Source organism: Cervus elaphus, chromosome 24, assembly GCF_910594005.1.
Source record: "Cervus elaphus chromosome 24, mCerEla1.1, whole genome shotgun sequence".
NCBI lineage: Eukaryota > Metazoa > Chordata > Mammalia > Artiodactyla > Cervidae > Cervus > Cervus elaphus.
In genome coordinates this window covers 19,105,866-19,132,706 of record NC_057838.1, presented here as the reverse complement: position 1 = coordinate 19,132,706, position 26,841 = coordinate 19,105,866, and the positions used below count along the sequence as shown (strand labels likewise).

Below are 26,841 nucleotides of genomic sequence, written 5' to 3'. Positions count from 1 at the left end.
TCAGTTATATGGCTGAGGATAGCTGCCTGTTTATTGCTCGGGTGTGGTCAGGGAAATCCACTCTGAGGCTGGAGGGCTCCTGGGCAGAAGGCAGGTGGAACCACGGGCTGCTGTTTGTACCAGGGCACAGACACTCCAGTGCCCGGGAGAGCAGCCTTCAGCCTGGGTTGTAAAGTTGCACTCCATGCTCGAGGCTTTTCAGAGGTGCTCAAGCACCTTGGGGAGGTAAATTTGTTAACCTCCTGCCAATTTCCAGGGAGATGGAAAGATGGAAAGATTCCTGGTGAAGAAGGACCTTTCTCTCTTCTCCTCTCTCGGTGTTGTTCTCATGGACTTCTGGAGTGGATTCTGTAGCAGATGTTGTTGGTACCCTGCCTGGATCCCCTCTCCTGGCCCTGTGTGCCCCCAACTTGGCTGCAGCAGGGCCAGTTGCTAACACCTCACGTCTGGATCCTGCGCTGGAAGATTCTGCCTTGCTGGAGAGCAGCTCCATACCCTGCAGACGTCTGGAAGGAAACATCTCATTCCCTACCTTGGGGTGCCCTGTAGTGAGTGGTTGACATCAGTGACTGATGGCAGTGATTGGGGTATAAAACCCAGCCCTTAGCCTCCGGGCAGCACAAAGTCTATAGTCCAGTTAACTCTGGGGCTCCCTGCCAGATCGGACCGCAGCTGGCCTGCTGTCAGCCCTCACCTTTTCCTGTCCATGCAACTTCCCTCGCTTTGTTACAAGTTTCTCTTCAGGGCTCTTTCTCCAGCACCCACTGGTGCAAGAATTGCCACAACAGGCTCTTCTTCTAGGGAGCACGACCCAAGGCAGTCTCGTCTGTCTCTCCCCCCTGGCCATCACACTCGGCTCTGTCCGTGGAGTGTTTACATTGGAGTCTCTTCTGCCCCGTGAGGTTGTTCGGAGGGCTGATTTCACATCTTGCCCATCTTTAGACTTCCACCATCCTCCTAGCTCCAAGCCCTGTTCACCCTCACTCCTTAATCATGGCTCTCATATTTCTTGTCTTGGCTTCATGGCAATGACATCTGCTGAATTGCTAAAGCCAGAGATTCTGTGACTCTGTCTCATTCTCTGTCCAATACTTAAACAGCCATCTGGGCACTCGCTGCCTCTCTACCCTGTTCTTCCTGCCCTTTACCTTGGTTTAGACGCTCCTCACTCTGGCCTGGACACTCATGGTCATCATCTTACTGGCCTCCCTGAACCCACGCTTGTATTCTTCAGCACCGCCTCCGTGGGGTCTGTCCCAAAGCCAGTGGAATCCTTAAAGCTCTTAGCAACTTTCCATGATCTCCAGTCAGATACATGCTCTAGTACAGTGGTGCCCAGTCCTCAGCCCCAGTGCCCACGCCCATCTTGTTTCCTGTCTGACCCCCTGCACCCCCCACCCTGGCAGATGCTGTCTTTTTTGTTTTTTTTGGCTGTGCTGCATAGCTTGTGGGAATCTTAGTTCCCTGACCAGGGATCACACCTGTGCCCTTGGCAGTAGAGGATGGAATCCTAACCATGGACCACCAGGGGGGTCCCAGGTGCTCTGTCCTTTGAGAACGGCTCATGTGCTACACACTGGCAGGAGCTGTTACCACCTTGCCCCCTTCTGTGGCGGTACTTTCACACGGCAGGTCTGTGCATCTGCCCATGATGCTGAAGCCACGTCTTACTTATTATTGTGTCCATAATAGGAAGCCTCATGTTTTGTACACAGGAGGCAGGAAGTTAAAAGAAGTTTCTTTTGTTAATTTATTTTGAATATAAAAAAAGAATGTATGTGTATAACTGAGTCACGGTGCTTGTACAGGAGAGATTGGCACAACAAAACTCTCCTTCAATTAAAAAGTAAATTTATTCAAGTATAGTTGATTTTAAAAAATTATTTGCCTTTGACTGTGCTAGGTCTTCATTAAGGTGCGTGGGTGTCTCACTGTGGAGGCTTCTCTTGTTGAGGCATTCAGGCTTAGTTGCCCTGGGATCTTCCCGGACCAGGGATCGAACCTGTGTCCCCTGTGTTGGCAGGCGGATTCTCATCCACTCGACTACTGGGGATGTCCTACAGACTTTTTAATTGAGTAGTCTCTAATCTTTTTTGTTATTAGTAAAATAAAAATTGTGAGTTCCTCCTCCCTACTTAATACTTGATAGTGTCTGCTGTTTCGGGGGATACCTCACAGCACAAGGTAGGCTGAGTTCAGTTATGCATTTCAGTAATTTGGATTTTATTAGTTGCCATGGGATCTGCAGACTTTTGAAAAATAACCACACATTATTCCCATCAGACAGGGGTCATAAGAGCAAACGTTTTGCAGAGCGTAGGCCCTCCAGCTCCAGGTCAAGGGCGGCAGTATTGGGGTCCTGAGCGGTCAGGAAGATGGGCTGTGGGTCCACACCCCACGTCGGACAGGGGAGCCGCCGCTCAGCTCTGGCATCTTGCTGCCACGGGTTCAGCGTGGGCCTAAGGTATCTTCGGGTATTTTAAGAGGAACCAGATGTGGATTTTTGTGGGAAGCTCTTATTTTTTAAAGATTGGCATCTGGTTCAAAATTCAAAAGCAAACCAAAAGAGGACAAAAAAGCCAAAATGAAACAAAACACCGTTTTCTGGCCCAAACCAAGTGGACTAGTGGACTTGAGTACTGGATCCTGTGTCTCCCGCTGACTGTCACTGGAAGCTCTGGGCTGCATGGTCTCCGGAGCGCATCTGCGGGGACTCTGGGCCCCCTGGTCACTGGTCCTGCCGCTGGGACTGTAGCATAGACCTAAGTCCCTGGTGGGTTTTGACCCTCGCTGGCTGATGTGGAAGGGAAGTTTAGGGAATTACCTTCTGCATAGTGACTCCCAGGTCCGCTTTGTGGGTGTGGCTTGTTCCCTGTTCATGTGAAACCACCACCCTGGCCGGGATGGAGCTTGTCTCTAAGTGACAAGTGGGTGTCACTCATGGGATTTATTTTAAAATCACCGTTTGGTTTCTTAATGTGTTTGTTGGTAAAGTGGTGGAGGGTGGACCTGCCCATTTTACTCAAGCCCAAGCTCTGGATTTTTGTAAGTAAATGTTGTAGGCGTTAGAGTTGCCTTTAAATCTATCCAAGTTTGGGTGAAAATGACAGGGGAACATTGGGAAATGGGGGCCACTATAAGGAAGAAGGTGGTTTTATGCAAATCCTTCTCTCCATGTGTCTCTATGTGAATGTATTAGTGCTTTAGCAGGTCTGTTAATTTAGAATAGGGATTTCCATTTGAAAACTTATTTTGATAGAAGCTAACCTCTCAGATCATCTAGTCTGATCACATTCTTTTTTTAAAAAATTTATTGCAATTGGAGGATAGTTGCTTTACGATGTTGCGTTGGTCCCTGCTGTACAGCAGTGTGAATCAGCCACAAGTGTGTGTGCGTCCCCCCTCCTGAGCCTCCCTCCGGTCCCGCCCTCTAGGTAGTCACAGTGCGCCAGGTTGAGCCCCCTATGTTGTACATAAACTCCCCACTAGCTGTCTATTTTACATATGGTGATGTGCGTGCTTCAATGCTGCTCACTCAGTTTGTTCCACTGTCTCCTTCCCCACTGTGCCTACATTCTTGAAAAGAAAGTTGTTACCACACACAGTGTAAAAACAGTTCTACTCTTCTATTTTAATTTTGATAATATTTTACTATAATTTTTGCAATTTTTAATTTTAATAATTTCTGTTCTTTTTGCATTAAAGCATTACATTTAGCATTCCTGGTGGGAAGACAGATTGATATGACACTGATGGAAGACAGATGTACAGTCTTTTTTAAATAAATATTTATTTGTTCATTTGACCATGCTGGGCCTTAGTTGCCAAAGATCCTTAGCATGCAGGGTCTTTGATCTTTGTTGCAGCCTGTGAGATCTTTTGTTGTGGCATATGAATTTTTAGTTGCAGCATGTGGGATCTAGTTCCCTGACCAGGGATTGAACCCAGGTCCCCTGCTTTGATTGAGAGTGCAGAGTCTTAGCCACTGGACCATAAGGGAAGTCCCAGATGTACAGTCTTTATCAACCTTAAGAGTGTTCATGTGTTCATGTGTTCATGTTCAGACTTTTGGACTCTGTGGGAGAAGGCGAGGGTGGGATGTTTCGAGAGAACAGCATCGAAACATGTATATTATCTATGGTGAAACAGATCACCAGCCCAGGCTGGATGCATGAGGCAAGTGCTCGGGCCTGGTGCACTGGGAAGACCCAGAGGGATCGGGTAGAGAGGGAGGTGGGAGGGGGGATCATGGGGAATACATGTAAATCCATGGCTGATTCATGTCAATGTATGACAAAAACCACTACAATATTATAAAGTAATTAGCCTCCAACTAATAAAAATAAATGAAAAAAAAAAAAGAACCAAACTTTAAAAAAAAAAAAAAGAGTGTTCATGTGGTTTGACCCAGTGATTCTAATATATCATCTGATGGCCATCAGAGAAGTCCACCAGAATAATAATAATGCATGGAGATGTTCATTGATGTTATTTATAACCATGAAAAATGGGGACTAGTCTAAATAGGGGGATAGTTAAGAAAGTTATGCTTCACCTGATAAAATACTATTCAGATATTAAGTGATGTTTCTGAAGAACTTTTAATGACAGCAGAGTTCATGCTCCTAAAATAATGTCAAGTGGGAAAAAGCTGGTGTCAGTGAAAATATCCATCCGTGTCTGACTCTGTATGTGTATAACTAGACTGTAAGATTTTTTTATTTTTTATTTATTTATTTTTTCAGTGGGTTTTGTCATACATTGACATGAATCAGCAATAGATTTACACGTATTCCCCATCCCGATCCCCCCTCCCACCTCCCTCTCCACCCGATTCCTCTGGGTCTTCCCAGTGCACCAGGTTCGAGCACTTGTCTCATGCATCCCACCTGGGCTGGTGACCTGTTTCACCATAGATAATACACATGCTGTTCTTTCGCAACATCCCACCCTCACCTTCTCCCACAGAGTTCAAAAGTCTGTTTTGTACTTCTGTGTCTCTTTTTCTGTTTTGCATATAGGGTTATCATTACCATCTTTCTAAATTCCATATATATGTGTTAGTATGCTGTAATGTTCTTTATCTTTCTGGCTTACTTCACTCTGTATAATGGGCTCCAGTTTCATCCATCTCATTAGAACTGGTTCAAATGAATTCTTTTTAACGGCTGAGTAATATTCCATGGTGTATATGTACCACAGCTTCCTTATCCATTCATCTGCTGATGGGCATCTAGGTTGCTTCCATGTCCTGGCTATTATAAACAGTGCTGCGATGAACATTTGGGTGCACATGTCTCTTTCAGATCTGGTTTCCTCAGTGTGTATGCCCAGGAGTGGTATTGCTGGGTCATATGGCAGTTCTATTTCCAGTTTTTTAAGAAATCTCCACACTGTTCTCCATAGCGGCTGTACTAGTTTGCATTCCCACCAACAGTGTAAGAGGGTTCCCTTTTCTCCACACCCTCTCCAGCATTTATTGCTTGTAGACTTTTGGATAGCAGCCATCCTGACTGGCGTGTAATGGTACCTCATTGTGGTTTTGATTTGCATTTCTCTGATAATGAGTGATGTTGAGCATCTTTTCATGTGTTTGTTAGCCATCTGTATGTCTTCTTTGGAGAAATGTCTGTTTAGTTCTTTGGCCCATTTTTTGATTGGGTCATTTATTTTTCTGGAATTGAGCTTCAAGAGTTGCTTGTATATTTTTGAGATTAATCCTTTGTCTGTTTCTTCATTTGCTATTATTTTCTCCCAATCTGAGGGCTGTCTTTTCACCTTACTTATGGTTTCCTTTGTTGTGCAAAAGCTTTTAAGTTTCATTAGGACCCATTTGTTTAGTTTTGGTTTTATTTCCAATATTCTGGGAGGTGGGTCATAGAGGATCTTGCTGTGATTTATGTCGGAGAGTGTTTTGCCTATGTTCTCCTCTAGGAGTTTTATAGTTTCTGGTCTTACATTTAGATCTTTAATCCGTTTTGAGCTTATTTTTGTGTATGGTGTTAGAAAGTGTTGTAGTTTCATTCTTTTACAAGTGGTTGACCAGCTTTCCCAGCACCACTTGTTAAAGAGGTTGTCTTTTTTCCATTGTATATCCTTGCCTCCTTTGTCAAAGATAAGGTGTCCATAAGTTCGTGGATTTATCTCTGGGCTTTCTATTCTGTTCCATTGATCTATATTTCTGTCTTTGTGCCAGTACCATACTGTCTTGATGACTGTGGCTTTGTAGTAGAGTCTGAAGTCAGGCAGGTTGATTCCTCCAGTTCCATTCTTCTTTCTCAAGATTACTTTGGCTATTCGAGGTTTTTTGTATTTCCATACAAATTGTGAAATTATTTGTTCTAGTTCTGTGAAAAATACCGTTGGTAGCTTGATAGGGATTGTATTGAATCTATAGATTGCTTTGGGTAGAATAGCCATTTTGACAATATTGATTCTTCCAATCCATGAGCATGGTATGTTTCTCCATCTGTTTGTGTCCTCTTTGATTTCTTTCATCAGTGTTTTATAGTTTTCTATGTATAGGTCTTTTGTTTCTTTAGGTAGATATATTCCTAAGTATTTTATTCTTTTTGTTGCAATGGTGAATGGTATTGTTTCCTTAATTTCTCTTTCTGTTTTTTCATTGTTAGTATATAGGAATGCAAGGGATTTCTGTGTGTTAATTTTATATCCTGCAACTTTACTATATTCATTGATTAGCTCTAGTAATTTTCTGGAAGAGTCTTTAGGTTTTCTATGTAGAGGATCATGTCATCTGCAAACAGTGAGAGTTTCACTTCTTCTTTTCCTATCTGGATTCCTTTTACTTCTTTTTCTGCTTTGATTGCTGTGGCCAAAACTTCCAACACTATGTTGAATAGTAGTGGTGAGAGTGGGCACCCTTGTCTTGTTCCTGATTTCAGGGGAAATGCTTTCAATTTTTCACCATTGAGGGTGATACTTGCTGTGGGTTTGTCATATATAGCTTTTATTATGTTGAGGTATGTTCCTTCTATTCCCGCTTTCTGGAGAGTTTTAATCATGAATGGGTGTTGAATTTTGTCAAAGGCTTTCTCTGCATCTATTGAGATAATCATATGGTTTTTATCTTTCAATTTGTTAATGTGGTGTATTACATTGATTGATTTGCGGATATTAAAGAATCCTTGCATTCCTGGGATAAAGCCCACTTGGTCGTGGTGTATGATTTTTTTAATATGTTGTTGGATTCTGTTTGCTAGAATTTTGTTAAGGATTTTTGCATCTATGTTCATCAGTGATATTGGCCTGTAGTTTTCTTTTTTTGTGGCATCTTTGTCTGGTTTTGGAATTAGGGTGATGGTGGCCTCATAGAATGAGTTTGGAAGTTTACCTTCCTCTGCAATTTTCTGGAAGAGTTTGAGTAAGATAGGTGTTAGCTCTTCTCTAAATTTTTGGTAGAATTCAGCTGTGAAGCCATCTGGTCCTGGGCTTTTGTTTGCTGGTAGATTTTTGATTACAGTTTCGATTTCCTTGCTTGTGATGGGTCTGTTAAGATCCTCTATTTCTTCCTGGTTCAGTTTTGGAAGGTTATACTTTTCTAAGAATTTTTCCATTTCATCCAAGTTGTCCATTTTATTGGCATAGAGCTGCTGGTAGTAGTCTCGTATGATCCTTTGTATTTCAGTGTTGTCTGTTGTGATCTCTCCATTTTCATTTCTAATTTTGTTAATTTGGTTCTTCTCTCTTTGCTTCTTAATGAGTCTTGCTAATGGTTTGTCAATTTTATTTTTTCAAAAAACCAGCTTTTAGCTTTGTTGATTTTTGCTATGGTCTCTTTCGTTTCTTTTGCATTTATTTCTGCCCTAATTTTTAGGATTTCTTTCCTTCTGCTCACCCTGGGGTTCTTCATTTCTTCCTTCTCTAATTGCTTTAGGTGTAGAGTTAGGTTATTTATTTGGCTTTTTTCTTGTTTCTTGATGTGAGCCTGTAATGCTATGAACCTTCCCCTTAGCACTGCTTTTACAGTATCCCATAGGTTTTGGGTTGTTGTGTTTTCATTTTCATTCATTTCTATGCATATTTTGATTTCTTTTTTGATTTCTTCTATGATTTGTTGGTTATTCAGAAGCGTGTTATTTAGCCTCCATATGTTTGAATTTTTAACAATTTTTTTCCTGTAATTGAGATGTAATCTTACTGCACTGTGGTCAGAAAAGATGAATGGAATGATTTCAATTTTTTTGAATTTTCCAAGACCAGATTTATGGCCCAGGATGTGATCTATTCTGGAGAAGGTTCCGTGTGCACTTGAGAAGAAGGTGAAGTTGATTGTTTTGGGGTGAAATGTCCTATAGATATCAATTAGGTCTAGCTGGTCCATTGTGTCATTCAAGGTTTGTGTTTCCTTGTTAATTTTCTGTTTAGTTGATCTATCCATAGTTGTGAGTGGGGTATTAAAGTCTCCCACTATTATTGTGTTAGTATTAATTTCCTCTTTCATACTCGTTAGTGTTTGCCATACATATTGCGGTGCTCCTATGTTGGGTGCATATATATTTATAATTGTTATATCTTCTTCTTGCATTAATCCTTTGATCATTATGTAGTGTCCTTCTTTGTCTCTTTTCACATCCTTTATTTGAAAGTCTATTTTATCTGATATGAGTATTGCGACTCCTGCTTTCTTTTGGTCTCCGTTTGCGTGAAATATTTTTTTCCAGCCCTTCACTTTTAGTCTGTATGTGTCTCTTGCTTTGAGGTGGGTCTCTTGTAGACAGCATATATAGGGGTCTTGTTTTTGTATCCATTCAGCCAATCTTTGTCTTTTGGTTGGGGCATTCAACCCATTTACATTTAAGGTAATTATTGATAGGTGTGGTCCCATTGCCATTTACTTTGTTGTTTTGGGTTCACGTTTATACAACCTTTCTGCATTTCCTATCTAGAGAAGAGCCTTTAGCATTTGTTGAAGAGCTGGTTTGGTGGTGCTGAATTCTCTCAGCTTTTGCTTGTCTGTAAAGCTTTTGAATTCTCCTTCATATCTGAATGAGATCCTTGCTGGGTACAGTAATCTAGGTTGTAGGTTATTCTCTTTCATTACTTTCAGTATGTCTTGCCATTCCCTTCTGGCCTGGAGGGTTTCTATTGATAGATCAGCTGTTATCCTTATGGGAATCCCTTTGTGTGTTATTTGTTGTTTCTCCCTTGCTGCTTTTAATATTTGTTCTTTGTGTTTGATCTTTGTTAATTTGATTAATATGTGTCTTGGAGTGTTTCGCCTTGGGTTTATCCTGTTTGGGACTCTCTGGGTTTCTTGGACTTGGGTGGCTATTTCCTTCCCCATTTTAGGGAAGTTTTCAGCTATTATCTCCTCGAGTATTTTCTCATGGCCTTTCTTTTTGTCTTCTTCTTCTGGGACTCCTATGATTCGAATGTTGGGGCGTTTCACATTGTCCCAGAGGTCCCTGAGGTTGTCCTCATTTCTTTTGATCCTTTTTTCTTTTTTCCTCTCTGTTTCATTTATTTCCACCATTTTATCTTCTACCTCACTTATCCTATCTTCTGCCTCCGTTATTCTACTCTTGGTTCCCTCCAGAGTGTTTTTGATCTCATTCATTGCATTATTCATTTTTAATTGACTCTTTTTTATTTCTTCTAGGTGTTTATTAAACATTTCTTGCATCTTTTCAATCTTTGTCTCCAGGCTATTTATCTGTAACTCCATTTTGTTTTCAAGATTTTGGATCATTTTTATTATCATTATTCTAAATTCTTTTTCAGGTAGATTCCCTATCTCCTCCTCTTTTGTTTGACTTGGTGGGCATTTTTCATGTTCCTTTACCTGTTGGGTATTTCTTTGCCTTTTCATCTTGTTTAGATTGCTGTGTCTGAAGTGGGCTTTCTGTATTCTGGAGGTCTGTGGTTCCTTTTTATTGTGGAGGATTTACCCAGTGGGTGGGGTTAGACGATTGGCTTGTCAAGGTTTCCTGGTTAGGAAAGTTTGCGTCGGTGTTCTGGTGCGTGGAACTTGATTTCTTCTCTCTGGAGAGCAATGGAGTGCTCAGTAATGAGTTTTGAGATGGGTCTATGTGTTAGGTGTCACCTTGGGCAGCCTGTATGTTGACGTTTAGGGCTATGTTCCTGCGTTGCTGGAGAATTTGCTTGGTATGTCTTGCTCTAAAACTTATTGGCTCTTGGGTGGTGGTTGGTTTCAGTGTAGGTATGGAGGCTTTTGGACGGTCACTTATTACTTAAAGTTCCATGTAGTCAGGAGTTTTCTGGTGTTCTCAGGTTTTGGGCTTAAGTCTCCTGCCTCTGGATTTCAGTTTTATTCTTCCTGTAGTCTCAGGACTTCTCCAACTACACAGCACTGATAATAAAACTTCTAGGTTAATGGCGAAAAGATTCTCCCCTGTTAGGGACACCCAGAGAGGTTCACAGAGTTACATGAAGAAGAGGAGAGGGAGGAGGGAGATAGTGTTGAGCAGGAGGAGAAAAACGGGGACTCAAGAGGAGAGAGACAGATCTACGCAGTTGTCTGTTCCCAGAATGTTCTCCGTAGCCCAGACACCCACCAAGATTCACAGAATTGGATTGGGAAGAAAAGGAGAAAGGAGGAAATAGAGGTGTTCTGAGGTAGAAAACAGAGAGTCAAGATTGGGAGAGAAAAATCAACACACTCCTGAATAAAAATGGGAACTGAATATTGGATTCTTAAATGTTCACAATTTATATCATATATTGAAAAACAAAAATTAAAAATCTAGAGTAGAGATTAGACTCTTAAAAATACTATATTAAAAACAAAAACCAAAACACACACAAAAAAATTTTTAAAAATATATATGAAGTTCAGTTTAAAAAATAGGGCTTCTCTCTTTTTTTTTTTTTGGTAAGGTTATAGTGTATTGAAAATGAAAATTAAGGAGTAGTAGAGGAGTACTAGAGGACTTTAAAAGAAATAAGAGAAAAAGAAAAATAGAAAATAGAAGAGAAAAAGGAGAAAAAAAGAAAGAAAAAAAAAAAAAAGAATTTTCCCTAATTAAAAAAATCGTAAAAATCTATGAAAATGAAAGTTAAGGAGTGATGGGGGAGTGATAGGGAATTTTAAAGGAAAATAAAAGAGAAAAAATAAAAAAGAAAAAATTAAAAAAAAAATTTTTTTTCTTATTAAAAAAAAAAGAAGTAAAAATATATCTAGGAATTTCTCTGGAGCTGTTGGCGGTCAGTGTCGGTTCGGCTCAGTTTCAGATATCTCCTCGTTCCAGCTTACACTTCTCGATATCTACAGGCCCCTTCCGGTGTAGTCGGTGTTTTCTACAGGGATTTTAATCTGTTGCACCGCTCTCTCCTGAAGCGGTTCCCTTTGTTTATTTGGCTTCTGTTTGCCGGTTTCTTCAGAGCCTCATTGCCGGCCTCACACAGTCAGGCGGAGGTGGACTCTTATTCAGGTAGCTAGTTCTGTCGCGCTGCTGGGAGGGGCTGACGCTGCGGGGATGGGCTGGCGCTGCCGGGAGAGGCTGGCGCTGGTTTCTCGGTCTGCGCTGCTCAGAATCCCCGCCGCTCCTCATGGAGCGCGCCGCGCGCAGCTCCAGCCCTCGGGTGATCCACAGAAGCGCGGAACAAAAGGCTGAGTCCGCTCTTGTGCCTTCCCCGTCAGAGCGTTCCAGGCAGCCAGGAGCTTGACAGGCGCACTCTCTCCGGGTGCAGCGCACCCTCTCCCTTCCACGGTCCCAATCTCGGTTTCCCCCGGCGCCAGTCGGGTGTGTGCGCCTTCTGCCCTCTGCGTCCCCAGCCCGTCCCCGCCCGCGCCAGTCGGATGCCTGCGCGCTGTGTCTCGCCGCGACCTGCTCCTGCCTCCGGCGGGTCCGGGCCGGCCCGCAGACTGCGAGCCCCTCTCCGGACTCTCTCGGTCCCCCCGTTCCGCAAACGGCCGGCAGTGTGTTCGGGCCGGTCAATTTTCTCTCTCTTCCCTGCTCTCCCACAGTTCAAGCCGGCAACTCACAAAAGCTCCCTCCGATTGTCCTCAGGGCACTCAGGCCCGGACCCTGCCCCCAACAATGCCGCCCGCTCCTCTCCGTGCCGCCCCCACTTGCTGGTGGCGGATGCGGGTGTCTGGGGCACTTTTCTGCTGAGAGTTGCTTTTAGGCACGTAATCTGTGGGTTTTATTTATTGTTTCCCTCCCAGTCAGGTTGCCCTCCTAGATTCAAACACTTCCCCCAGGCCCGCCAGTGCGAGGGTTTCCCGGTGTCTGGAAACGTCCTCTAAAGACTTGCTTCCTGGGACGGATCTCCGTCCTTAGCTCTTTTGTCTCACTTTTTATCTTTTATATTTTGTCCTACCTCCTTTCGAAGACAATGGGCTGCTTTTCTGGGCGCTTGATGACCTCAGCTAGCGATCAGAAGTTGTTTTGTGAAGTTTGCTCTGCGTTCAGATATTCTTTTGATGAATTTGTAGGAGAGAAAGTGGTCTCCCCGTCCTACTCCTCCGCCATCTTGGCTCCTCCGACTGTAAGATTTTAATGGCGTATTTCAAAACATTAACAGTGGTTTTCTTTGGGTGGTATAATTATTCTTCAGAGTTTCCTCAATGAATGCCTCTTGCTTTTATAATCAGGAAAAAATTAATTTTTTCCTTTTAAACTATGAAAAAGCTCTCTGTTATGTGACCCAGCAGTTCCACTCCGAGGTGTATAGGCGGAAGAATTGGCAGCAGGCACTTGAACAGGCACTTGTATGAAGTGTTCACTGCAGCGCTAGTCACGAGAGGCAAAAAGTAGAAACAGCCCAAGTGTCCAGTCCTTGACTGGATGAGCAAATGTGGTCCCTCCACATAATGGACCATGGTTCACCATAGGCTGGTAAGGTTCTGATGCACGCTACAGTGTGGATGAAACTTGAATGCACTGTGCTAAGTCAGATAAGCCAGTCACAAAAGGACAAATGCTATAGGATTCCACTTATATGAAATTCCTAGAGACAGAGGTCACCAGGGGCTTGGGAATGGGGAGTTATTGCTAAATGGGTACAGAGTTTCTGTTTGGGGTGATAAAATTTTGGAGGACTTTCCTGGTGGTCCTGTGGTTAAGACTCCGCTGACAGTGAAGGGGGCATAGGTACTATTCCTGGTTGGGGAACTAAGATCCTGTATGCCCTGAAGCACAGCCAAAAGATTGAAAACAGAAAAGTTTTGGGAATAGATAATAGTGATGGTTACACAAGATTTTGAATATAATGCCATATAATTATACACCTACAAATGGTTAAATGGAGAATTTTATAATATGTATTGTTATTGTTGTTCAGTAGCTCAGTCGTGTCTGACTCTTTGAGACCCCATGGACTGCAGCACACCAGGCTTCCCTGTCCTTCACTATCTCCTGGAGTTTGCTCAGATTCATGTCCTTTGAATCAGTGATGCTATCTAACCATCTCATCACAATAGAAATATTCAGAAAAGACGAAACTGTGTTGGCTGATTGGACCATGTATTTGCTTTGATTGACAGTGGCTGTCAATCATGGTTCATTTATCTCCATTTTTGTGTTTGACTTTGACACCACAAATATCCCTGTGCTGTAAATGTGTTGTTTTGAAGGTTTCGGGTGCCAGGCTCAGGTCTAGATAATGGAGCAGGGGGTTCACGTGGCATCTAGGAGAGTTTGAGATTTATAAAACGAAAGGTGTTACTCTTCATCTCAGGCCATATATTGAGTTTTTGCCAGGGAGGAGAAGGAAGAAAGGAAAGGTTTGGTGATAACTGACAGCCCATAACAGTTCTGGAATATTCAAAAGTATTCTGGCAAATCAGACAGCCCTTGAAGAAAGACAGCCAGCGCATTTTTGCTTCGGAAATTCATTTGGCAGCAAGAAGTGCTGAAGGAAGAGCTTTACTTATACTCTCTGCTTCCTGATATTTAAGGAATTCATTTCACTTGCAGCTTCACATGAGTGCGTTTTCTCTCCCTTGTGAAGGGGAGGCCGTGCCCTGCTGAGACACGAGAGAAGGTGGGTGGTGGAGGCTGCTTCTCCTAAAGGTGACTTCTTAGCCAACCATCTAAAAACGCTTGTGGAAAGTAAGCAGTTGGGGTCAGCCGGGATCTTCAGCAGGCAAGCAGCCAGATCCCTCTCAGGGGAGCTTGAAGTGTCTAGACATGATGCTTTTGAACTCTGGGTACATTTCCAGATCATTGTTCAGCTCTTTGCTGCTTCCGTTGGAATTTACACAGTTCACAGAGGTCTGTTGCACGAACGCTCAGCTCCCTTGGGTCAACTGAACAAGTGACCACTTCTCTGTTCATCAAAGAGTCTTGTATCTTCAGTATGCCTTCCCTGAGATCTATTTATTTACCCAAGATGACTCTCATTTTCCTTTTCTCTTAGCTTTCGGAGTAAGAGCTAGCTGGGTCTGTGTGTGTTACTCTCCTGTTCTGTTTGCAGCAGACGCCTGTGTCTAAGTGGTTATTGAAGTGTTCAACATAAAATATTTATTTTTTTTTGTTTTGAAGTTATTTCTCCTTCAGCATTAGTATTGTAAGTTTCCATCTCCATGTTTAGCTTGAGGAGAAAACATGCTCTGAGTATTTCACTTTCTCATTGAACAAACGTTGAGGATTTGCCCTCCTCAGTTCTTGGCCCATTCAGCGGTGACTAGCTCTCAGGCTCTGTCCTCAGGGAGTTTGTGTCCTGGGGAAGCAGGTGGACAAGTACATTTCAGAGTCAAAGGGGTTGTGGTATCAATAAGCACAGGGTGTGACAGGAGCCCAAGAAAGGTGTCTAATTTAATGTTGAGCGATTGGGTGGACTTCCTGGAGGAAGTGACATCCACAGAGTCCTTTTTTTTAAGTTTTTTTTTTTTTTGATGTGGACCACTTTTAAAGTCTTTATTGAATTTGTTACAGTATTGCTTCTTCTTATTATTTTTGTTTTGTTTTTTGGTCACAACACATGTGGGACCTTAGCCCTCAACCAGGGATCGAATCTGCACCCCCTACATTAGAAGGCAAAACCTTAATCAGTGGACCACCAGGGAAGTCCCCCATGTTGAGTCTTGAAAGATAATAGGAGTCAGCCACATCAAGGGTTGTGGGGTTGCGCAAAGCAGAGGAGTCCAGAGGTGAAAAGGGACATCATTCATTTGGGAAGATTTAAGAACTTCAGTGTGAGAGTAGCATAGCTCATAAGGGAGGGTCAGGGAAGAAGGGTTAGGAGTAAATATCAGAGAGGTAGGTAGATACGACCTTCTGAAGGTCACAGGACTTTCAGAAAAAATGTAAGCAAAGAAATAATTTGATCAGGTTTTAATTTTTTTTTTCTACTCTGTGCGGTCCTATAGGATCTTAGTTTCCTGACCAGGTAGCGAACCCATGCCCCCTGCAGTTGAAGCAGGGAGTCCTAACCACTGGACTGCCAGGGAGTTCCAATTTTAATTCCAGATTTTAATTTTAGCAAACTTACTCTAGCTGGAGACACACGTAATTATAAATAAATAAATAAATATATGTGTGTGTGTGTGTGCATGAGGTAATATAATTATGTACAGTAAAATGGCCAGATTTTAGTCATTGGCCAGTTTGGTTGATGAGTTTTGACAATTGTATACACTCGTGTTACCCCCACCCCAAACCAGATATGGAACATCTCCATTCTTTCAGAAAGTTCCTCCATGTCCCCTTCCATTCAATCACCCAACCTCCCCCACCCCACCCCTACCCTGGCCACTGTCTGACTTTTATCTCCAGTTATGTCTTTCTTGGAGTTCACATAAATGATGTCATACAGTAGAGGCTCTGTTATGTCTGACATTTTTTCAGCCAACATAATTTGGAAGTCATCCACATCATTGTGTTTGTACTTAGAAGCTCCTTTTTATTGCTGAATTAGTTATTGCTCAGTTAGTTACTGCTGATTCCATTGTATGCATGAACCACAGTTAGTTCATCCAGTCTTCAATTGGACATTTGGGTTGCTTTTAGTTACTGGTTTTGATAAATAAAGGTGCTATAAATGCTCTTATGCAAGTCCTTTTTTGGGGGAACTATATTTTATTTCTATTGGGTAAATAACAGTGGGATTTCTAGGTCTGCTTATCTTCTAAAGAATATATATGGGTTGAAGGGCAACAGGGAGGCTATGGTGTATGGTCCAACTGAGAGATGGAAGTGTCCAGAAATAAATCCTGGAGGTGGAGCACGGTGAATAAAATCCCTCTACTGAGGAAGTTGAATAAACAGGAGGAGGTGATGAGCAAGATGGAGACAAGAGATGAAAGGCTCACTGGCTGTGGGAATGAATGACAGTGTTTTCTCTGAGCCGGTGAAGGAATGCTGGAGGGGCAGAGGAGGGGAGGGGCAACAGGTTTCATTTGGGATGGTTAAGTTTGAGATACTTGGCAGCAGGAGAGAGGCCAAGAGGCCGTGGGCTCTATGAATCTGGAGGCTGGAAGAGCAAGCTGGCCAGCAGGGGAGGAGCAGACAGTGGTCACCATGGAGATGGTAACAGAGGCCATGGGGGTAGAGGAGATGACTGGGTATGGGAGAAAGACCCACCTAAAACAGGGAGAAGATATGGTAACATCACCAATGGTGCAGCCCTTGGTTTCTGAGTATATATATGAAAGAACTGCTTAATATCAATAAGACAAAGATAACAGTCTAATAGAAAATGGATAGATGGTGTGTGTGTACTCTGTGCAAACATGTGACAGATCCACTTGGATTTGTGCTCAGGAGCAGAATTATCGCCCTTCTAGAGAGGATGTTCTTTAATATTACAACCTCCATAGAAAAATTGTTTGTTGGATGCTGTAATAATAATGAACGTCCTCTCCAGAAGGGTGATAATTCTGCTCCTGAGCACAAATTCCAGTGGATGTGTCACACGTTTGCACAGAGTACACACACACCAGGGTTAACAGTGACATTGTTTCTATGCATACGAATTGCAGGCAGCCCAAGGGTCTGGTCCATCAACTACAGAATGAATAAATTGTGGTGTAGAACAGGATGCATGAATCCCACAAACATAATGTTAGGGGAACAAAAGCAAGTTGCAGAAGAGTGTGTAAAACATTTTAAACTTGAGTAGTGTATTATATATTGCTTAAGGATTCACATCCAAACACAGTAAAATTGGGGGGGAAATGTTAAATTGGAGTTGTTTCCTCCAGGAGTCTGGGAGGGGTGCCTTCACGGTTCCCTGCTCTTATCTGGTCGATGATGCTTTGTTTTCTTGATAGGTGCTGAGTACTTGAGTGTTCATTGTGTGTGTCTCTGCCTTTTTTGCATTGCTGGGTGATTTTAAAAGGGTGGGAACCCAGGACAGAACCTTGGGAGCACCCACATGTAAAGCAGTGGAATTTAAAGTGTTCATTTCCTTTTTTGGCTGTGCCGCATAGCTTGTTGGACCTTAGTTCCCAGGCCAGGATTGAAACCTGGGCCCTCAGCAGTGGAAGCGCAGAGTCCTAACCACAGGACCACCAGGGAATTTAGTTTAAAGTGTTCTGACTCTGACTCACAAAAGAAATATTTTCTGTTCCACATATACACATGTAGACAAGTTCCAACAAGGTGCAGAGACCAATGTTTAATGAAAGGTCTTTATTCTTTCTTAGGAGATATATCCTAGTAGTTTCTATTTTATTTCATTTTCTTAAAAAAAGAATATTTGGGTTGCAACTCTGTATGCCAATGGTTCTCAAATGGGAGTGATGCTACTTTGATGATGTCTGGAGACATATTTGCTCTGTGCAGCTGGCATCTGGTGAGTAGATACTTGGGATGCTGCTAAACAGCTTCTAAGGCACAGGTGGCCCCCACAACAGAGAACCGTGTGGCTAAAATGTCAGTAACACCGAGGCTGAGAAACTCTGCTCTGAGTTGATTTCTTGACGGTTGAAGACTTACAGTTTGAAAAGCAGTGATGGAGGCAGGGGAAAAAGATGGGTCAGCCAGATACAAGGACGAGGAGGAGCGTGCGTGGGACTAGGAAGTGGAGAGAGGAATAAGGGGGTCGGTCTGAAATGTGCTGGTGGAGTTTGGCAGCTAAGACCGGGCTGGTGTGAGTTTTGTCGGAGGTGTGGGGAAGGAGGCCAGAGTTAGCAGAGGGGAGAGAAGATGGCGGAGATGTCTCTAGAAGCTTGGCTGTGAAGAAGAGAATGATAATTAGAGCAGATTGTAGGTTGGAAGCAGGATGTTTTTCCCGAGATGGTAGTCTTGGCACATTCAAGTGATGACAGAGGGGAGGATGGGAGAACAATTTGAGGGCATGAGGGAGAGGTGACAGGAAGGAGCCCGTGCCTGGGAAGTCAGGAGTGGATGGAGTCCCAAGCAGGACAGGAGGGAGGGAAAAGGGCACAGAGGAAGAGGAGCTTGGAGTGAGGAGGAGGAAATTGAAGGCATTCTTGCTTCATTCCTCTGCGAAGCAGGAAGTGAGGCCATTTTCTGAGAGTGGAGAGGGAAAAGGTGGAAGTGGTGGGTTCCACGGTTTGCGTAAGGTAGAGGAGGTGTGAAAAGACCCTTTGAAGGGCCTAGGAGAAATACTGAGCAGGTGTTGTGGGCAGCTCTGAGGGCCTCTAGAGAATGAAGACCCAGGAACCTGTTACACCATCAGCTTTAGCAAATATGTGGTTTTCTCCTTGGTGTTGAATGTCCTGGAGAAGGGCACAGAGGAGGTGATGGGATCTGGCTGGGTGAGTGTATGTGGAGCACAGGGTAATTGAGATCCTTGGCCAGTGAGTGGTCGATGGAAGATGGAGGAGGAAGGAGATAGAGACAAAGGACTCAAGAGAAGTGGAAAACAGAGGGACCAGCAGGTCGGAGCATCAGGTTAAATGGGGGCATTGGTGTCGTCAGTGAAGCTATGAGAGAGATCTGAAAGGGAAGGAGTTGATAGAGGGTGAAAAGAGGTGGAGTGAGGTGTTTGGAGGTCTGGCCAGAGGTGGAGCAGTTCTGAGTGGTGATGGGAAGGTCCAGGATGGATCTTTGGGAGGAAAGCAGTAATGCAGAGAAGAAGCTTCAGAATGAGGACAAGCAGTCAACTAGGCAGTGTGCTTGGGGACTTCTAAGGTCACTCAGAATGACAGCTGGACTTGGTGTCTCGAAGATGAGCCAGGTGGCAGTGTCTTCAACTGATGGGAGGGAAGGACTGTTAGAGGAAGAAGGAAGTGTCACCCAAGGGTGGAAGCTCTTAGTTTGGCTTTGTGGAAGAAGAAGAGGGCATGGTGTGCTGCCATCAAAAGTGGCCATTTCAGCCAATATAGGAGGAGAGGCTGGGTAACAGGTGGTTCCAAGGGGTATGGGAACAGGAATCGAGATGGGAATCAGGATGGGGATGTGGGTCTAAGATTGGGGGAAAGGATGGCTGGGGGCAGGAAGGAGCTTCAGCTTGGTATAGGGCAGAGAGGCATGATGGGAACAAGTAGCCGTGTGGTTCTCTAGCTCCCCTGATGGTTGGGAGGATCCTGTCTCCCCTCTGGAAGCAATTTGGGAAGTGTTCTGCTGGACCTAAAGTGACGCTGTCCTAATTTCTGACTTGGAGCAAGTTGGCTATGCCTTCTCTTTTGTGAGTGATGAGCTTCTGAAGAGGATGGAGAATCCATACTGCCAGGACTTGGCACTCAAAGGTCTTTTATGGCATCTGAATGTTTCATGGTCCTTTGACTTTCTAGAGGCCTGTCTACTGGAGATGTGAATATTCCCAACTGCTTTTTTTTTTTTTCTGGTTTCTAGAAAACAGGAGCACAGGAAGAACAGCTCTCAGTTCAGTTGGTTTAAGGGTTCAGTTTCATTCAGTGTCTCTGTAAAATGGTGTTGTTGCAGGAAGGGGGACCCCTTCCAGGGCCTGAGAGTGGGCTCTTGTCTAACACTTGGAAATGAGTTGTCTAAGGAGACACATGAGCTGACAAAGCAAAAGATTTTATTGGAAAGGTGCCTGTAAGAACCCAGGAGAACTGCTCTGCCATGTGGCTTGCAGTCTTGGGTTTTATTTTGATTGGATTAATTTCCAGGTTGTCTTTGCCCAATCATTCTGACAGAGTCCTTCCTGGTGGCACATGCATTGCTCAGCCAAGATGGATGGAGGCGAGAAGGATTCTGGGAGGTGGTCAGATACATGATGTCTCCTTTTGACCTTTCCGGAACTCTTCTGGTTGGTGGTGGCTTACTAGTTTCATGTTCTTTACTAGGACCTCCTGTCATAAAATAACTCATGCAAATGGTTATTGTGGTGCATGCCCAGGGTGGGCAGTTTCAGGCAGTGTCCTTCTCCTAACCGTGTGATAGCCATGTCTGGTTCTTTCAAGTCAGCAGTGAATAAACCTTTCCTGTTATAGAGAATGGAGTTCCACTGGGGAGTTGCAACACATTTTCCTTTAATGGCTTAAATGAAGTGTTGCCTTTTTCCATGAAAGTTTTATATATTTGACCTATTTAATTTTTTTCCTTCAGGAAGTAAAAGGCATTTTCTTAGCTCTCTTCCAGAAAAGAGAAACATTGGATTTTTTGTCAAGGAAATATGATGGGTTCTGTGGAAAATTGATGGGCTTTGAAAATGAGAAAAATGTAGTCTTTTTCCCCTTTTTTTAAAAAAAATCAAAGTGAATTAAAATAAATGATTATTTTAATGGAACTAGGTATGACTGAGTGGCTTTCTTTCAAAAGCTTTAGTATCAGGATGAAAAATGATGCTTTGAATGCTTTTCCTGTGTTTTTCCTAAAAATATGAACATTTCTTCTTGGAAACAGCATTGGCATCTGTAACAGCATTTAATGAACAGCAGCCTCCGTCAGTTATCAGAGAATGGTGTTACTGAGTCCAAGCTCTGTCTGTTTGCTGCATGACAGGCCAATAATCGGGAGATAGGTGTTGAGGCAAAGAATAGCGACTTTATTTGGAAAGCCGGGCATCCGAGAAGGTGAAAGAGTAGAGTCCTAGAGTACCATCTTATCAGGGTCCGGATGCCAGTTTCTTTTATGGAACAGAGAAGAGGGGAAACGTAGGTGGTGAGGAAGTAAAGTTAAATGGCCATAAGTCTTGCGAAATATCTCCTGGCTTGGTCAGCCCCGGGGAGGGGATGTGGGGATGTGTTCATTTCTTCCTTCCGGCTGCCATTCACAGGTGGGCAGGGTCAGAAGGTCTCCCTGTGAACTGAACAAAGGCACTTTAGTTGAACATTCAGGCAGAGGGACAGGGTTCCCCACACAGGCCATTATGCATGCTTACAGCTACAGACAGCATCCTTTTAGTGGTTGTAGTGAAAAAAGCAGCAGAGAGCAAAGGTTGAAGGAAACAGATCCAACATGGAGTCAGGTTTTGTTCTTCCCTGTTACAATGGTGGTTGAAAAAAATTGAGTAAAAATTGTATAGAAGTACAAATTGTATGGCAGGGCTTCACTGGTGGCTCAGTGGTAAGGAGTCTGCCTCCCAACGCAGGAGACACGGATTCGACCCCTGCTCCAGGAAGATCCCACGTGTCATGGAGCAACCAAGCTTGTGCACCACAACCGTTGAGCCTGTGCTCTGGAGGCTGGAAGCTGCGGCTACTGGAGCCTGCGTGCCCTAGAGCCTGTGCTCCACAAGAGAAGCCGCTGCAGTGAGAAGCCCGTGCACCACCGCTAGAGAGTAGCCCCACCTGCTGCAGCTAGAGAAGAGCTGATGCAGCAGCAAAGACCCAGGACAGCCAGAAATAAATAAATAAATGTAAATGTTAACGTTATAAAAAAAATATACAGGAAGAGCTCACTCAGTGCAAAACCTCAAATTGATTTGTTAGTGTAAGACAATGGAGGGAGAAAGAAAAGTAGTTAAAGCATGAGAAACGGAACCAAAGGAGAAGTGAAATCTTGGAGAAACTCCAGAATGGGCTTTTAAAGGCCAGGTCGTAATGTTCAGATGGGGGAAGTTACAGAGTTTTAAAAAAAGTTCTGGAGTTGAGAAGGGATGGTAGAGAGGCAATGCCTATAAAGGCCTAGAGGGGAAAGATTTTTCTCACCAGAATTGTGACTTCACATAAAAAATGAAAACACATCAGCTCCTGACTGTAGAAATCTGTCACTTCGTTTTTTATTTCCAGAGCGCTTTGTGTTAATGCAGCATATTTTCTCTACCTTAAGTATGAAAACAGACCCTTTCTTACAAGTATTTTTGCTTCTTTTTGTTTCCAAAGCAGTATGTTCCAAGATCCGTTGCGCCGAATGGTGTTCCAACAGGCTGTTAAAGGAAATAAGGAACTTTGTGTTCAAATAAGTTTGAGAAGTGTTGTGTTAAAAAAAAGTTAAACAGGTTTATTTACAGCACAATTTCTCAGCGACTTTCATATCAAACGTGCATCTTTGGATTTCTATGATATATGGGGTGGATCTTTTAAATTTCTAAATAACCATTTGGTCTCTTGTTTCTTTCTGGTACTCTGGTTTTGCTGTAGGTAGCAATGTACCTAGTTAGAAATTTTCACCTCCCTGGACTCCTTTGCCATTAGAAGTGACCCAGTACTGGCCAAAATGAGATGTCAGTCAAGTCTTGCAGGGTGTGTCTTCCAAGGAAAGCCATTGCTCTCTCGATGAACAAGGTTCAGGGACACTGACACACCTGTGCCATGATCTGTTCTAAGTTTTCCTGCTGGAATGAGCTCTAGCCAACTTGCACCAGGAGAACAAAAGCCACGTGCTAGGAGTGGCATATCAGGAAGCTGGAAGCAGTTCCTGAAGCTGCTCCATGGGCCTTAGACATTCCATCTTAGACAAATTGTTCTGGTCGAAAAATAAAGCCCTGTTTGGTTAAACCATTGTAGTTGAGTTTTTATGACGTGTTGTTCAGTTGCTAAGTTGTGTCCAGCTGTTCGTGACCCCATGGACTGCAGCAAGCCAGGCTTCCCTGTCCTTCACTGTCTCCCGAAATTCGCTCAAACATTCGCTCAAATGTCCATTGAGTCAGTGATGCCATCCAACCATCTCGGCCTCTGTCGTCCCCTTCTCCTCCTGCCCTCAGTCTTTCCCAGCATCAGGTCTTTTCCAATGAGTCGGCTCTTTGCATCAAGTGGCAAAAATGTTGGAGCTTCAGCTTCAGCATCAGTCCTTCCAGTGAATGTCCAGGGTTGATTTCCTTCAGGATTGACTGATTTGATCTCTTTGCTCTCTGAGAGACTCACAAGATATAGCTGAATGCAATCCTAATTCATACAAGGGTAAAGTAGGAAGCAATCTTTCAACTTGTTTAGACTGTGGGGACTTCTTTTGTTTTTGAAACTGTATGGAATACCCTTTGGGAAATGCTGCCTTCAAGAAGAGAGGAGGGATGGGTAAATTAAGGAGTTTGGGATTGAGATGTACACACTACTGTGTATAAAACAGAAAAACAACAAGGATCACATATCTACTGTATGGCACAAGGAATTATATGCAATATCTTATAATAACCTATAATGGAAAAGAATCTGGAAAAGAATAGATTTATATGTATGTATCACTTTGTTATGTACCTGAAACTAACACAAATTGTAAATCAACTATACGTATTTTAATTAAAAAAATAAAGGAACAAAAGAATATGGATACAAAGGTAGTCATAGATATTTAGCCCTTTTTCTACAAGTACGAACTTTCTGATGTTCTTTGTGGAGTACGTGTTTTGAATTTTTTTTTTTCCTTATCTCTGATCACATGGTACCAATATTCCATAAGCACAGACCTGATAATGGATTGACTTTTGAACAGTAGTTTTTGTATTTCTATCTTCTGTCAACATCTTTTGGTACCTTCAAGTTAAACTTCCAGTCTCGATGGAGTTATGTGGGTTTGAATGTGTATTCTGGGCGTTGTGCAAGTCTGAGATAGATGCCAGGGCGTGTGTCATCTGAGTCAAGAGCAGGGTATTGCGGCATGGGGAGGGGTGGTACACACAATAATTATTGGCTGGCAGTATGCAGATAAACTTTTAAAAGTCACCTTGATATATGAGTCATCCCTGAAACTCTGAATTAGTGGTTTTTCCGCAGGCTGCCCCCCGCGCCCCCCCCCCCCCCCCCCCCCCCCCCCGCCAACCCAGGCAGGTTAAGATAGATGCCAAATAAACAGGATGCTTTGGTTATGTGTTGCCTGTTTTTTTTTTTTTTTTTTAAATCAATACCTCTGAATCAAAGTTTTGTAAGGATCTGAGTGCTCATTTTTCTGTAGGGTTTTCAATAACATCTGCAAGTCTCAGTTATTTTCCTTAAGGATTTTGCGCTTTAGGATAGAGGTGATGTTATAAATGTAACTAACGTGATCTCATCCCTCGGGGGTTTCATGACCTTATTTTACTGGTTGTGGCTCATGTTTAATTTATTCTCTGTCTTTGTTCTTCATTTTGATCATGAAGCATAGCCCTTTGGGGCTTTTAAAACTTTTCGCCCCTCACCTGTGTGGTTTCCTCCCAGTTCTTGAGTAAGGGTTAGGGGTTGTGGTGAATGAGAGAAACTCCAAGGCATGAACGTACAAAGATATGAGAATTCACAGTGCAAATCTCTGCTTTAGGGCAGCAAGTCCCCTACATACAAACCTTCCAGTTGCAAACTTTCAAAGGTGCAAAGGTCAGGTGTGAGTGAAGCTGCAGCCGGCCCTCCCTCTTCTGTTGCCGACGACCCTTCAGCTCTGCCGTCTCCCACCTCCTCTCCCTCCTCCGGTCAGTAACTCTTCTTGCCCGTTCACTAGATGCCAGCCTGTGTGCCAGCCGCTGTACTGTCCTGCTATACTGTAGGTATTGTAAGATTAAAAATGTTTTCTTTATTTTTTTGTATTTATGTATTTATGTTTGTTTTTATGTATTATTTCTGTGGAAAATATTATAAACCTATTGCAGTCTAGTGCTATAAAGCTGATTGTCTTAACTGGATACTTAGGCTAACTTTGTCGGTGCGCGTGGGCTCAGTCGTGTCCAACTCTTTGCGACCCCATGGACTGTGGCCCACCAGGCTCCTCTATGGAATTTTCCGGGCAAGAATACTGGAGTGGGTTGCTGTTTCCTACTCCAGGGAATCTTCCCGACCCAAGGATCGAACCCACGTCTCCTTATCTCCTGCATTGGTAGTTGGATTCTTTACTGCTGTGCCACCTGGGAAGCCCTCAACTTTCTTGAATTTTATGAATAAATTGGACTTTCAGAAGCATTCTTGGCAAGAAACTTGTTCGTATGTTAGGGACTTATTGTATTAGTGAAAGAATTCTGCCATCATCCATTCACTCAGACTCTTACCCAGATAAGGTGTTTCTAGTTAATTACATCATACAAAATTTCCAGAAGAGCTGAATTAGAAAAGGCTGGAGATGAAGGGGCATGCAGGTATACCGACTGCAGCAGGAATGATGGTTACAGCTTAGCCGGTGACCCTGGAATGATCACAGGAGAAAATCAGCCATCAGGGGCCATTTCATGAAGTGCTGGCCTTCTGTCCCTTCTAAACAGGCTCAGAGAGTTAGTTATATTAGTACAATAATAAAGTAGTTACGGTGACCCTGGGCAATCAGGAGAAGCAAATTTGACATAGTTTGTTCAGTTTATGAAGGCAGAAATGTATGTAGGGTGTTTTAGACTCAGTTATTGGGAAATTTTACTAAACAAGGATTCAATTTTTACTTATTTGGCTGCAACAGGTCTTAGTTGCAGCACACAGAATCTTTGGTTGTAGCTTGTAGACTCTAGTTCCCTGACCAGGGATCGAACCCAAGCCCCCTGCGTTGGGAGCACAGCGTCTTAGCCACTGGACCACCAGGGAAGTCCTCAAGCAAGGATTGGAGAGTGCAGGTTCCTGTGAATAAGGAAGCATAAAAGATTTGTTTTAAGGGAAGCAGTTAAGTAGTTGGTGGCCAAGTTTTTCTTTAGGAATTAAAAAGATTCTGTGGTTGAAAATATCTTCTAAATATTCTGGAGTTTCTCTTACATATAAAGGGCCTTGGCTCTGATGATAGCTGAAGAAGTTTTAGGTTCAATTTTTGTAAAGAATACAGTTTTAATCTACTTTATTAGTATTATTTTCATCCTTCAAAAAGATTTTTTTTATTGGAGTAAGTTGATTTACAATGTTGTGTTAGTTTCAGGTGTACCACAAAATGAATCATTTGTGGCTCAGCTGGTAAAGAATCTGCCTGCAATGTGGGAGACTTGGGTTCGATCCCTGGGTTGGAAAGATCCCCTAGAGAAGGGAGAGGCTACCTACTACAGTATTCTGGCCTGGAGAATTCCATGGACTGTATAGTCCATGGGGTCGCAAAGAGTGGCCATGATGAAATGACTTTCCCTTTCATACATATTTATATAATCCACTTTCTATTTAAGATTCTTTAGTTCCCCCTGACCCCAGAGGCATTTTATTTGTATGTATTACATCCCTGGAGAAAGAATCCAAGGATTTTCCCTCCTGTGTGTTTTTGTTTTGCTTCTTCATGGTCCATGATGCCAGCTGAGGTTGTCAGTACAGTAAAACCAAACTGACGAGATGGGAGCAGATTATTCTGCCATTTTTCTAGATCCTTGAATTGCACATCAAACCTGGGGCTGCTCACTCCACACTTGTTTAGCTTGCCTGTGAGGTTCACAACAATTTCCCCAGCCCATGATCTTCGATGATTTCAAATTCACCAGTGTAACCATGCTTCATCATCACAGAAACCTGATGATGACTTTGGAGCACGGCCTAATAAGTACCTGGTGTTTGCCTTTCTTTTCGGCATTGTTGATATTCTTGAGTCAACAATGGACATTCATGTGCACCATTCTGGCAGCACCAAAAGATGACAGGAAGAGAGATTCTTTAGTTTTAATCTACTATAGATGTCAAATGTCAATGACTCAGGAGTGGTCCAGAATTTGTGGCTTTTATTTCATCTTTGGTTTTGTGTATGGTTGAGG

General features: G+C 43.1%; 1 protein-coding gene, 1 non-coding gene and 1 pseudogene across 4 annotated transcripts in view; 1 reads left to right on the top strand and 2 right to left on the bottom strand.

The window, feature by feature from the left end:
* OSBPL10 (oxysterol binding protein like 10) overlaps nucleotides 1-26,841 on the top strand; it is a 317,366-nt gene that overhangs the window by 39,042 nt on the left and 251,483 nt on the right. The gene's annotated exons all lie outside the window — the stretch shown is intronic.
* On the bottom strand, nucleotides 25,303-26,706 carry LOC122682858 (annotated as a pseudogene).
* On the bottom strand, nucleotides 25,636-25,708 carry TRNAG-CCC. The gene has a single exon. It is a non-coding gene; the product is annotated as a tRNA-Gly (tRNA).